The sequence below is a fragment of the Prinia subflava genome, chromosome 28 (assembly GCF_021018805.1).
Source record: "Prinia subflava isolate CZ2003 ecotype Zambia chromosome 28, Cam_Psub_1.2, whole genome shotgun sequence".
Classification (NCBI taxonomy): domain Eukaryota; kingdom Metazoa; phylum Chordata; class Aves; order Passeriformes; family Cisticolidae; genus Prinia; species Prinia subflava.
In genome coordinates this window covers 1,787,311-1,801,906 of record NC_086274.1, presented here as the reverse complement: position 1 = coordinate 1,801,906, position 14,596 = coordinate 1,787,311, and the positions used below count along the sequence as shown (strand labels likewise).

The window sequence follows — 14,596 nt, the reverse complement described above, 5'->3', positions numbered from 1 at the left end:
TAGATTACTAGGGAATGGTACAGGTCTGGGAACAGGCATGGAGTTTTCAGAACCAGCATAAAACTTGAAATGCAACATGCAAATGCGATTTTTGCAAACTGGAACACATTCTCCTTTCCTTCCCTGGGTATGATCAGGAATACAGCTTTACTACTTCCAGTTATGGTGCAGTGGAGAAGGTGATACAGTTTTGAGAGGTAAATGGATTAAAGACTTGCTAGCTGTCAGTGCTATTCCTCTTACTGATGTCTGTCTGCTTCTGGAATGTTGGCAATCCTTTTATTCTCACAGCAAGCCCTCTGTGCTGATTAACCATATGGACACTGAATTTGGAAAACAGCTGAGTGAAGAATTTTGTAAAGGAGTTCTGGTTTTCAGTATTCTTGGGGGTCAGTTAACAACCTGTGGTTATCTGTAGGTCAGACCCTCAGCTCCAGTCACTCCTTCTCAAGTGGATATGGAGAATGGCCAGTAGTTCTTTGGGATGTGCACCCATCCTTCAGAGAGGGAAGGGAGCTCTTGCTGAGACATAGACCAGAATGGTGTTGAGCTTTGGCAGAAAAATAATTTGAGTGCTTCTCAGCCTGAGAGAGTAATATCACTGGTATTACAGAAAATCAGTAATGGACTACTTTGTCATGTTTTTAGGATGAATGATTATCCAGCTGAGAGATGAAGCTGTAACTCTCCCTGAATACCTTTTATTTCCAGGGAGAATTTTGGGGAGGCAGGTAGCTTAGTCCTGTGAGCCAGCTATAGGGTGAGGGAACTTTTACAGGACATGGTCCACATACCTCATGGGATTTGTGTGGCTAGGCACAAATCTCTGCTCATATAAAGTATATAAAATATCTTTCCTTACGTAAAAATATCCTCTCATTTGAAAATCCCCATCTCCCTTCTCTAGAAGGGAGAAGACAAGCAGCATCACCTGTCTGACAAGGTTACCACCACTTTTCACCCATGCCTGAGGGACTTTACTAGGGATTTCTGCCCACTTCCTTGTCCTCATGAGACTCTGTGGGAAATGGCAGTCTACTAAGTTCACATGAAGTCTTATTTCTAGAAGAGTGTACTTTTCCAGCTCACTGTCTGCATGCCTGGTGTGTTTTCTGAAGACTATCATTCCATCAGGAAGCTTCCTGTCCTGCTGTCATCTCCTGTGTGTGGTTTGGGGGTTTAAGCTGATCTTTTATTTCCAAAACTAGCAGGAAGGGGAGAAAAGTGACCTCATGTGAAACTTTCGGGACAGGGTTTTTATACTACCTGGAGGAAAAAAAGACAAGATACCATCTCCTTGAGTGGCCAAAGGGTTGACTCTTCGCTGGTGATCTCCCTAGTGCTCTTCATGCTTACCCTCACCTGCCCCTGCTCCCTTTACCAGGTTGTCTGAGATATGAACCTTCCTTCCTAGTTCCCTAAGGTATCCTGGGCACCAAAGTGATGGGTGGTTGTCCTGGTTGTCCCTGGTTCATGATTAATGGCATGACTGTACCTCGGAGAGAAGAGATCTTTACTTTTCCCACAAGTTGGCTCCCAAATGTGGAGCCCATGTCTCATGCATTTTGTCCTGTCAGTCACAGCAGTTGGCCCATTACTTCATGCTGATTGCTGCCCACTGTATTTTGACCCGTTTCCTCCATAAAATCATAACAATGCAGCAATAACAGGCATGTAGTAGGTGATCTGTTTCCCACTGCTGACAGTCACTTATGTCGTGTCCCTAAAGCAGGAGGGTTATAACTGCACAGTCCCCATTAGAGCTAAAAGAAGTGGCAGAGCTACAACCAACCCCCGCCAGCCTCGCGTGAGCAGCCGACAGTTATTTAACCTTTAGTGACAGGTGACGTACTTCAAAGAGAAACTATGCTTTGTGGGTAATGGTTTATTTATTTCTCAAACAGCAAGCTGTAAATTCACCCATTTATGGGAGCCACATTTCTTGCCTATTGTTTGAGTGTTGCTCAGAAGCGCCATGGTGTTATCAGCTTGGATGTCAAACAGTCACAGCTCTGTCAATTTGATGTCATGTCATCTATGGAAGGAACTAAGGCTGGCAGCATGTGTTTGCATTTTGAGGGAGTGTGTTGTGAATGAGCTGGAGAAGGAAGAAGGGATGGAAGAGGCCTCAGATTTCCACTGGTCCTTCATTTCTTGACAAAACTGCAATGGGAGTTCTTCCTGCTCCTTTTGGATGCTAGTGCCTTTTTTTCAGGGAGCCTGACACTCACTTCTTCTCAGCCTGTGGGGTGTGAAAGAAGAGATAGGTGCCAAAATCAGATAAATCCAGCAAACACAGATCTGTGGCTTCCCTGACAGTGAGAGGAGGCCACTGCCCTTTCCTTAAACCAGACTGCAGCATGGGGTGGTAGCCACTTGTGTGCCAGGGCACTTGAAACACTTCCTCCAAGTGTTTTGTTTTTCGGAACTGTCATTAATATGAAGGTATAATGTGTTTAAGGGTCTTCACTCAATCAACCACATGTGTTCATCCTCATCTTAAGAGGTCATGTGAGAAGCCAAGGACAGACTTTCAACTGAGTTATGTTGTCTGGTCTCTCTTTCTGAGACTATTCAAAAAGAAGGAAAAATTCCTGACCCATAGAGATGCTTTTGCTAATTTTCATCTTTGAGCTGTTCTCTTACATATTTAAATGTCTCCCATAATGCTTCTACCTTTCCTCCTTCCCTTTTCTGTGATGCCTTTAATGCTTTTATTCAGTACGTAGAGTTTTGTACTTCATCAGTGCTCAAACAAGTCTTTAATTTTTCAGGCATATCTGGATGTGCAAATGACCATTTGCACGTGAGAAATGAGCACAATTCTGCGGCTACCCATAAATACTGGAAAGTACAAAATTGGAGGCTGCAGTATGCAATTTAGTGCAGTGTCTTTGTGCCCTGTTCTGTTCAATTTATTGTTGGTGAAGCATGCACCTATGCATAAAGCTGAAGTTGTACACGCATTTTCACTCTAAATGCTAAATTTCGAGTGGAGCTGGATAACATTTTTTGGTTGTGTACTTCATTCAGCAAAAATGAGTAGTTTCTTTAACCTAAGTGATTTTTTGAAGCAGTTTAGCCCCACCCTTCTCCCTCGAATTGAAGAATAAAATTTTTCTGCTTTAGTTTTTTTTAGAAAACAAATATTTTTCCTCCAAATATCTTGACTTTTTATTATTATCTCATTCTTTTAATTATTCTAAGAAAATAATGAAAGAACAAGAATAAAATGACATTGAATTAAAGCAGTTGTGGATATCTGGTAGAACATCTTGGCAAGAAAATTCAGTGCTTCAGATAAACTGTAAATAAAAGATATTTCTCTTTGGCAACGAAAGAAAAAGAAATCAATTAGTGCTGAATAATTCATTCCCAGACAACACAGTCTGTAGATAAAACAGGTTGCTTGGGTGCGAGGGCAAGCCTCATGAGATCTGCACAGATCAGCTTAGGTTTGACAGAGCTTAGTACCATCAACGCCATACGAATGTAGTTAGGCTGGCTCCGGGCTTGAGATGGTTCCAGGCATCCTTTCAGCTCTCTGCCTTGCTTAATAAACCTTTCTGGGACAGAAGACAAAAGATGCAGCAAAATTGGAGTTATCACTCATGTCAAAATAGGTGTGGAGGTGGTTATACTGTTGGTGTGGACTCCTCTCCAGGGTGCAACTCCCTTGTGCCATGACCTGTAGAGAACTGGATGTTTTCACACATTTCTGTTTTAAGATGTTGGTAATTTTTAGACGTGAAATTGGGCACTCTTGTCTGCTTCCGAACAGGGTTTTGGGGGAAACTGATAAACACTCCTCCCCACCCCCCCCAGGCCATATTGAAAAGTAGCAATTAGAGCTATGAGAGCTTGTAATTCGCTGACTATTTTGCAAATGGATGTAGTTTCAAACTTTTTAAAGATGCACAGCAATTATAATTTGCCTGTGACTTACACTGCTGGGAACAAATGAGTCTTTGAAAATCTTGGTGTGGTAATGACAGTAGAACTGTGGCTATTCCCAGGCACTAGCTTATCAGAGTTTTAGTGCACCTCCTCTGAGCGGCTGTTTGTTCACCATTTTAGTTATGAGACCTGAAAAAAAATTGTAGAGGTTATATCGCAGAGCAGAGAGTTTGGAAGGGACCACAATGGGTTTTCTGGTCCAATATCCCTGATAAGCAGGGTCGTTCTAGAGCACATTGCACAGGATTTTACCCAGATGGTTCTGGAATATCTCCAGAGTGGCAGACTTCATGATCTCTCTGAGCAACCTATTCCAATGCTTGGTCACCTGCACAGTAGAGAAGTTCTTCCTTATATTCAGGTGGCACTTTCTGTGCATCACTTTCTGCCTGTTGGCTCTTGTCCTGTTGTTTGAAACCACTGAGCAGAGCCAGGCTTTGTCCTTTTGACACCCTCCCTTCAGACGCTGGCAGACAGGTGAGGTCCTCTCTCTGTTATCTCTTCTTGAGGCTGAACAGGTCCAGCAGCCTCAACCTTTTCTCATGCCATGTTTTAACCTCAGCCAGCAACCAGGTTCCACACAGCTGCTTGCTCACCCTCCCACCAGCAAAACTGGGGAGAGAATGGCAAGAGCAGAAGCTAGAAAACTTGTGGATTGACATAAAGACAGTTTAAAAGGGAAAGCAAAAGCCATGTGAACAACCAAAGTAAGGAATACTTTCACTGTTTCTCATGGGCAGGCAAGTGTCCAGCCATCTCAAGGACAGCACGGTCCCATCACATCTAACAGTTCCTTGGGAAGACACGCCATAACTCTAAATATTCTCCCCTTACCAATCCAAATCAGAGCTCCATACCAGCCATTGTGAAGAACATTAGCTCTACCTCAGCCAAAACCAGCATATCTTGTAAGAGAGATGCTCCAGTGGGTACTTCTCTCATGCAAGAAGACAAAGATGTGTTTTCCTGTTCTGTTAAATCTCCCTCCATGCTTAAGTTGGCTCGAAGAATTGGGAAGAGGGGCATGGACCTGTTTTTTGTGTCTAGTTGGGTGCACAAGCACAGGTCTGTGCCTCTGAATCTCTCTCAGCATTGATCTGCCTGGAACTGCTCGCAGACTCTTTTCAGGCAGGGATGTCATACATGTGGAGTCAGTGGCACAGCAGGACCTTGGCCGTAGCTAATGGGTTGTGGCAGCCTCAATAACAATATTTTGTCTGGCTCAGTAGCTGTGTGATCAGGCCCTGGTCCTGCAGGAGAGCCACCAAACACACAGGGCTGCAGCTTGAGGGTTTGCTGCTGGTCTACCCCAGCCCTGCCCTGCTGGGTCACCACAGGAATCCATTGCAGGGCACGGTCTTGAGGTGGTTGAGTCTTTGTGAGGTGTAGCCAGGCTTGTGTACTCAGCTATAAATAATGATCAAAGATCAGAGCAGAAGCAATACAAGGGTCTGGCTGTCCACTGGTTTAAAGCATGAGGTGGACAACACAATCCTCCCACCTCCCTTTCTCTGAACAACTTTGTACAAAAAATATACCTTTAAGTCAATTGATCATAAACTCAAGTTGACCTTGTGACGAAATCTTTGGAGCATGGAAAAATGAAAGAAAATAATTCAAAGAAGTAGAAAGAAGAGCAGAAAAAACTTTGGGAGTTATAAAAAAATGAAAGAAAACTTTATTTTTGAAAATAAAAAATCTTAAAACAGAGTAATCTATTTCCACTGCAACACTTGAGTTCAGCCAAAAGAATTAGTTTGTGAGCTTCATCTGCTGGGTTTTTTTGCTTTTTTAACTTAGATTTATTTTGGTATGCTTTTCAGAGCAACCAAAAAAAACAAACCCCAGGAAAATAAAACAAACTCAAACTTCTTTTAATTTGCTAGCAAAAAAAAATCAGTTATTTTCACAGCTCTAAATTGCCCATTTATAAGAGACAAGGGCTTTATTGCTATCTGTCAATGTGTTGCTCATGAAGGAATTTCTTTGTTTATCCACTTTTCTTTTTTAAAAAGGCAATGAAATTCAACACAAAAGACATGGATTAAAGCAGCAGTGAGATGAAATGTACAGAAGTCAGGAAATACCAGAATTACAATACAGTTTTTAAATGCTCACAGGCTGTTCTTATTACAGGATTTCTGCCTTGTTCAATGAGTGGCTTAGTGTATGATAAATAAGATGTAAGGCCATAAAATGAATAATGAAAGGAAAAAGAAAGATTGAAGAGCCAGGCATTCAGCAAGTCCCAGCCATCCTATGGACTAAATGTGGTAGGATTTTGGCATTGAATGTCAAAAAGGTATAATAAACCTCAATCAAAATAGCTGTGCATGGGAAACTTGGTTAAGAGTATGAAGGAAGGTGTTACATTGACGTTTTCTGACACTGCATCACTCTGCAAATCTAACTTTTTAAAAATTAAAATCACTCTGAAATTCCTTACATAACCCCTGATGTAAATGGCTGTGAGCTCTCTTGGGGTTATCTGAATCAAGGCACTGTGCAAAACATGGCCAACTGTCCAGTGTGGGAAAGCCCAGGACGTCAGGAAAGGCTCTACAGGATCGCTGGGACCGGTGTACACAGAACAAAGAGCATGGAATAAACTCCATGCATCATAAGGTGCCTTCAAAACCATTTGCCAAACTTACAGCTTTTGCAAGAGCTGAGCTAGGTTTCTGTATTCCTTTGAAGAGTGTTGTAGAGCAGTTATATAAAGCAAGGTGACAAACCTCAGATGGCTTCTGTGCTGTGCTGCACAATGCTACTGCTTCCCAATGATGTGGTTGCAGATGGAAAAGGTGTGTAGCACTTGGCAGTGCTTCAGTAAAATGCAAGAGGTGTTTGCTGCTTGGTCTTGGGTTGCTGTTCTGCACAGAGCTGGGGCACACTGGAATCCTGGCCTAAAGCTTTAGGATAATGTTTCTGGCAGGCTGTGAGCTGGTTGAGGTGTACATCTGAGAGTTACTGCAACAGTGTAAGAGATACATCCTCGAGACTGTGGCTAGCCTGCCTTCCTCTGTCTAGTCTCTTATCTATTGAGTTACACTCAATAACACAGAGCACATTTCTTGACCTTTTCCCCTTCTCTATTTGTCAGTTACCTGGGAAAGCTGGCTAACTTGGTATGTGGGGATCATTACCTTTGCAAATATGTTTTGGCCATGTAGAATGGAATGAACTACCAAAGGAAAAAATAGTTTTGATTAAGTAAAGAAATACATCTGTGTTATACCTTTTTCATTAGATGTGTTGAGCTTTCTCTTGTGGTTTTAGCTGAGAAGACTTGTCAGAACTCTTTGAAAGAGCAAAGTTAACCAGTAGCCACTGTTCACCCATCCTGTGCTTTCTGTAACCTCATGAATGTGTTGTCTGCAATTAATAGATTGCTTGCTTCAGTGTGTAGAGCTTGTGACCTTATGTGTGAGAAATTTGCATGAACTTCATTCATTACACATCCCTTTTCCACCTCTTCTGTCTTTCAGGATGAAAAACTGATTTTTTCCTGTGACTTAATTAAAACAAATTCTCTGTTCCTCCTCTTCCAGATACCAAAAGAATGCCATTGACAAAGTTGCCAAACTTGTGACAGTGAGCACTGATTGAATGCAAAGATGTTTGGTATTCACATCTTGGGGTCTGGAGGCTTCACCTCAGGCTCCAAATGTCTCATCATTATACGTACCTGTGCAACTTTTTCTCTCCTGCTGTTACATCATCATTTTGTTGTAGAGGTGTTTACATGCTGTTAGAGCCATCAAAGACTTATCCTTCTAATGTTGGTTACTAGAAAGGGGTTTGTACTGTTCTAAGACTGGATTTTCCTTGCAGTAGGGCTTAAGTGCTTTACAAATTTCCAGCATTTCTCAACCTTGGGGTTGAGATGCTGCAGGTGAGAGAAGCACTCTGATAGCCTGCTGCTGCCACTGGACAGAGTGGGCCTCTTCCAGAGGCATGTTCCTGCCACTTTCTATTTTGGTGCTCAGTAGGTCCCTCTCCAAGTCTTTTCAAACCTGGCTCATAAAAGCATCTGGTTTTTCAGGTTGGTTAGTGAGCCAAATTCCTTGGGTGAAAAGTGGATTCAGTGGGCACTAAGCTGGTTCAAGGAAGGGGAAGAGTTGCACAGCTAAGAACATGGGTGATGAAAGAATTGGGGGAGCAAGTATTCCCTCTTTGGGCTCAGTGACCTGTTGGATCTGCTTGGCTGCTCGGGAAATAATGCCTGCAGAGGAAAGGTCTTACAGAGCCATTACTGAAACTTGTACTCGCATTTGTTAAAGTTTTCCCAAGTTCTTACGCTACCTGCCTGTGTAATTTAATTTAGCAGAGAGTTGGCAAAATGCCCTGCACACTATTTTTACGAGGTAGTAGTTGGTTACAGAATCATTAGCCCTTCCTCCCTCCCTGAACTACATCTTAGTGGATACTTGAGGTTTAGTGCTAATTCAGAGCCCTTGCGCACTAGATGTTGTACAAATGCTTGCTTAAAGGGACATGTTTGAAATCCCCTGGCAGATGCTTCTGGCTTTTTAACTCTCAGACCTAAACACTGTGGACTTTAAAGCTGCTTAATTCTGTCTGTCACAACTTTTGAATAATAGCGATGAATGCCATTCTAAGCACTCTGCAGTGGTTAAATAACTTCTGCCATGTTCTTTCAAAAAATAATCACTGCTGGACACTGGCCAAGCCCAGAAAATTTCAGCTCTGAAGATGAACATTTTGGCAACTTATGACTGACTGAAATCAGCAGAGAAACTCATTTGCATTCTTAACTGTAGCAGATGTTTCTGCTGTTGCCCTGCAAGCTGGACAGCAGGCTGTGGAAGTGGGGGCCACTGTGCTGGCATGAGACCTGTTAATGCCTATTGCTTCTTCTTCCTGCCCTCAGGCACAGGTTAGGAACGTTTTCTAAGTTCTGCCTACTGGTGTTGGTTTATGAGTGGCACCAAGCGTGTTTCTGTACACTCCAATGTCATCCCATGTAGATGTGTACTTCCCTACACGTGCTCCAGCCTGGGGTTGGCAGCTGTAGAGTAGAAAGGACACAAGCTGCTTGGGGGAATCAGCAGGGGGTCAGGATGGCCCTGTGTCAGGCCAAGTCCCAAGACTCAGGTCTGGGAGTGCCTGATCCTGAGCATTGGAGAGTCCTTCAATACAGATGGGAGTCTTTCTGAAGGGAGGTCTAGGGACAAGACAGGGTCGAGGGCTGAACTGATACTCAGTAAAGGACTCATGCAGTATCTCACCTTAAAGCATTTGGACAGCCTAGATGAAGTTCTTTCCATCTTGTGGCAGAGTTTGAAGGATAAGAACTTGCATGGGAAGCCTTGGAAAAACAATTTGACTGCTAGCACTGGGCAAAAGGAAGGAAAGTCATCTTTGAGGAGTAAGTGCCAGATCTATCCCAGCATCTGCTGAGGTAACCAAAGTTTAGCAGTGATGGGAAAGACAGTGTTTCTACTGCTGCCTAGCAGTCTGCCATAGCCAGCTCCCTGATTTGTTTCTGTGAGAGTCTGATCTTTACCCAGTGCTGTTATCACTACACTGCCATGCAGAATTTTTGATTCAGTATAAGCATTCACAAGAATTTGCCTTTTCTGTCTAATTAATATGTGGCAGTAGCAGCAAATGTTAACTATAGAAGAGCTGTGTGCTGCTGGAAAGGCCAGCAGAAGTCTGATAAGAGAACCCAGGGATGTGAAATGCCACTGCATAGCTCAAGTGAAGTAACTATTCCCCATCCTCTACATCTACACTGCTTTACATGGGCTTGAACCTGTTGGTGTATGGTTGTGCCACTATCCCTTTTGGTGCTGTTTTTAATTATTTTTAAGCTTTAACAGAAAGGTGGTTCATATTGAAGTGAGTGAACCTTATTTCTTTTGATTGAAACCTGATACTATCAGCACCAGCTCTTCCAAGCAAAGAGCGCCAAAGGGAGTTGGTGAATCCTGAGCCCTCTTCCATCACTGGAGGTGCTTAGGCCATGATAAATTAACTGAGAGAGAATGACAGCAATATCTGGGAGTGTCTGTAAGGTGAGGCAATGGAGCTGTGGTCATTAGGGACTCCTGTGCATCCTGGGCATTTTGACAAACAGATGTAAGGGGAGAGTCCTCATCCGGTGGTGTGAGCTTGTGAGAATCTGGTTTCCATAACAACTTACTTCAGGTCTCCTCTTTGTGTTCCATCATTATCTTTTTGTGTTGCTCCTCGAGCTTGACTTACCATAGGAGTGCAATGCATTTGAACAGCAGCAAGTTCCTCTCCAGGAGCTGGAGCACCTATTGTTACCTGAGGAAGTGACTTACTCATCACAAAGATAAAGCAGGAAGTGAGACACACGTCTATAATGTCTCTATCTACTCTTTCTAGCCTTTTCAGTATTTGGTATTGTTTGAGCTCCCCAAAATGGAAACCTGCTGTCATTACCTAAAATGTGTGTCATCAGGGATGCTCACAGTTCCCATGTTCTCACTGCAGTTTCCTGGAGGGGGAGAACTGACCCTCATGGTCCTGTCTCCTGCTGCTTCCTCCCTGTTTTTTAGTCCCTTCAATACTGGAGATTTGGGACCGAATCAATGCATTTCAGTATAACCTAGGAAATCATTCCCCGCTGGGCAAGGTAAGGAGTACTATGCTTGCCCTTCTTTCAGCCCTTCAAAGCAGTTGAGTGTCAGAAGTTGTAAGGGTGCAGTACCTGATTGCCAGAATATCCTTTAAAAACTTATTAGAATTTGTCAGAAGTTGCAGTGATCCAGAGGCCACACTGGTTTTTGTGCAGAAATGAACACAACCTGAGAGTAGCTCAGTGGTGGTGGCAAACATCATAAGCATCTGTGCTAGTTGTGAAAAGGGAACCTGCAGGAAGGCTGCACATATTTTCCTTTCTGCTTCTGGTGAAGTGGCACACTGTGTTTAGCAAAGATCCATATTCTTGGCTGCTTACTTCCTTTTAAAATTTTGATATAGCTTGGGGAAAATATCAATTTCTTCCTTCCTCCTGTGACTCCACTCTTGTTGGGAATTGAATAGTCAGAAGTAAACAGGCATTATTTTTCTCTCTGGCGTGTTATATAGCTGCAGACCAGTTGGCAGTCCTTTGCATCAAAGTTTGGCTGTGTGCTAGAGCATACCTCTGATTTTCTAAATTTTCCCGACAGAAAGTTGTTACAGGACACAGAGGCTCATGGAGGGAAGGTTTACAAAACACAGCAGCCTGGAAATCATGGATGACTCTGACAACTGCCAGTGCTGCAGCCTCACCACAGAGGACGGTGGCACTGGGAGCAGCTGCATTTTGCAGCCTCTCCGGGCTTTTGCAGGAGGGTTGTTCCCCTTTTGCACTAAGACCTCCTTGTTCTTAAAGAAGCCCCCATGGACTTGGTGAAAAGCAACACACAGAATAGAGAAAGGGCTAGAAAGGCCCCTGCATCTTCTGCTCCCATCTATTATCCATCCATATATCCCATTTTTTGCAGTTCACTCTGTTTTCAATGTTTGTTCACTAGGGAAGCTTGAATGCATAAAGGAGAGCAATGAACGAGGCTGGCACTGAAGTAATAAATTTAACTCTGAAATAAATGATACCTGTGGGTAATAGGTTTGAAATTGTTGTGTTCCTTGGTAATGGGATATAATTACAAGTACCACAAGATCTGCAGGACAAAGGTGCAATTATATGCCTCACATCTAAGTCAGTGAAAGCATTACCACCATGTTGCCACAATTCAGTGGTGTGGAACAGGGAGCTTATTGGGGAGAAAACAACAGTTCAGCAAATGTTTCTTTGTGACTCCTCCATATTGGCTCCCCTTCAAAAAACTTGAAAATGGGCCATATGCTGGGATAAAAATCCCCACAGCAACAATGTGCCACAGTCGCTGTGGGATTACCGAAAGGTTCCCTTAGTAACTACCAGGGAATAAGTCCTGAGTGATAGGTCCACTTTATTCCAGTGGGTAGGTCATCATTTGTTGCTGCAGTAATTGCAACTGTGGTTCTGCAGTAATTAAAGGCTACTGAATGATATTTCTTCACTGTAACTGAAGGGGGAGTTGTGCCTTTGTGTCCCTGTGTAGTTGCACAGTAATTACTGAGTAATGACTTACACTGTGACAGTGTTATGCCAGGCTGCTTATTCTGTTCCCCCGCACAGGGCTGTTAATCAGAGAGTAATGTCCTAATTGTTGCTACCTCTAGCAGCAGGGTTCAGTTGTGTGTGACTCCCCTGTTCCATGGTAATTATGGCTGGACAGCAGGGAAGTGGCTGTGCTGAAATCCGCATGGACTGGGTACTCTGGGTAGCTGCTGAGGCTGGGGGGTGTTGGGCTAGGTATTCAGCTGATGAGCATGCTGGAAATTGCCTGATTTGGGAATTATGCAGGATAACACCCAGCTTGGAGGTTCATGTATGTTTATAGTGCCACGCTGTGCATTTTTCTGTTCAGTGTCATTCAGGTGTTGAACAGTAACCTGGGTTAGGAAAGGGTTGTTTTGCTCATATGCAGGGTTTCCCTGAAAAAACAGTTCCTGTGTTTTGTGTTCCATCCCACTTTCACTTGCACATTTGCCTGTATAGTGGCTGACAGGTCTGTGGCTGGCAGAACTGCCCAGTCTGCTGAGGTGCTGTGTCCATACAATGTGACTTGAGCCCTTGTCAGGTACTGCATGACAGTTCTGCATCTCGCTTCTCTTGAAGGTGTCAGTTTGCCTACTCACGCTCTGAACTGACTGAAAGCCGTGTCCCCAGTCCAGTCCGACCTGAGCTTAGACAGCCCTTGCAGGGTGTGTAAGGGCTGTCTTACACAGCCTCACCGTGGTCACAGGGGGCTTTCCTCAGGGTGTGCTGCTGGCAGAGTCTCAGGGCTGCTTTTCCCTGAGATTCTCCTCGGGGTTGCTGATCCCTGAGGTATGTAGGGTTTTTGAGCTTTTCTTGCCGGAAAGGTCCCATGCCAGAGCCAGAGAAGACAAACAGTTGGCCAGTCCGTGTTTCCAAGGTTGTTTATTCTTTCATTATCTCTCAGTTCTTTCTCAGCTCTGCAAGGCGTCCCCAGCAGAGCAGGACATGTGGCAGACTGGGCAGATCAGAGGGTCCCAGACTTTATGTACGGTCTCCCTGGCCCAACCACCATCCAAAACGTACTTTTTATTTACAAAATTTTACCAATACTTACTACCTATGTTAACATGTCGTTTCTACTCTAAACCAATCCTGGTGATCCAATTCAGCAGAAAATGGGAGATGAGGACAAGAACAAGGAGGACAGGGCCACTCCCCAATTCCTCCATTTTGCCTCTTCAAACCCATATACTAAAAATCCTAGATTCTACATTCACACTCTGTGATAAACTAACTACTACTTATTCCAAACTCTTTGCTTGTGATTCTTCATACAATGTGGGCATTCTGTCACATGGCCAGGGATCAGAGGCAGTGTCCTCCTGGGCTCTTTGTGAGGCTGGCTGACCCCCTTGTACAGATACCAGACCCTGCTGCCCAGGTCTCAGACCCTTCAGGGCGGCCAGAGAGGGATGCCCTGGACTCCGACAGCAGAGGACCTTACTTTGTAGTTGTGCTCAGAGATATACCCAGGTCTGGTCCAAAGCTAGCTGCAGCCAGACCTTCACAATGGACAGCGAGCCTTGGCTGCTCTGATGTGAAAGCCAGCTGAAAAAAAATTGTGGCATTTTTCAATATTTTTATGTTGGACTTTCTTGTACTTTCTGTGCAACAAAAGTAGAATTGGCTGAGATGCTGGGTATGGTGTAGTGGAAAAAAAGCCTGAATAAGCAGCAGCACCATTTGAATAAAGGGGTTTTATGTTAATTTTAGTCCTGTATAAAGGAATGTCGTGAGAATCAGGCTGGTGACTTGCCCCACATCCTTGCTCATACCAGTAAGTTCTGCCTTGCACTGCCACTGTGTTTATAGGAAAGGGCTGCTTGTGATTTTCCCTTGAAGCATCGGAGATCTGGAAGTTTTTTAAAGAAGATACCAGGCTTGGTAGTGCAGCATGCTGTTTGTCATTGCTCTGGGGACTTGGTATAACCAAAAGAAATAAGGCCATGAGCTACAGTGCAGATCTCTGTAGTCCCTAGGACCACTGGGTTCTTCCTCTACGTGGGAGTATTTGAGAGGAAAAATCTCCAGTTATAAAGCAAAAAGGAGAGCTGATTGTCACATTCAAGCCCCTTCTCTCCTCTTGGAGGCTGCTGCAGTGCTGCCAGATTCTCTTTTCCTCTGTGAGAATCTGACTGTTTCTGTTTCTGAGTGATGGTGGCTTCTTTCTTTTCTTTCTTTCTTTCTCTTTTTTTTAAGTAAAAATTGTAACATTTGAGTCTTTGAAATTGAAATGGATTTCAGTCTTTCTTATATTAATTATTGATAAGTGGAGCCTGAGAGATGGAGATGCAGCCTGGTGTGATTAAAGACAGTCAGTTTTTAATTTTATGTCTCTCACAGTGACAGAGAAATGCAGTTTAAATGGGAGTCATTTATTAAAAGGGACTTAATCACAAGTAAGCAACTAGTGAGATAGCAAGGGGAAGAGATGTGCACTGGTGCAGGAGAGCAGCCAGTTGGGTGGGGAAAGATGCTGCAGTGGATGCACTCTTCAAGCCCCAGCACGTG

At 43.7% G+C, this 14,596-nt stretch overlaps 1 protein-coding gene across 2 annotated transcripts in view; it reads left to right on the top strand.

Annotated features, from left to right (window-relative positions):
* LSAMP (limbic system associated membrane protein) overlaps positions 1-14,596 on the top strand; it is a 995,705-nt gene that overhangs the window by 294,151 nt on the left and 686,958 nt on the right. The window lies entirely within an intron of this gene.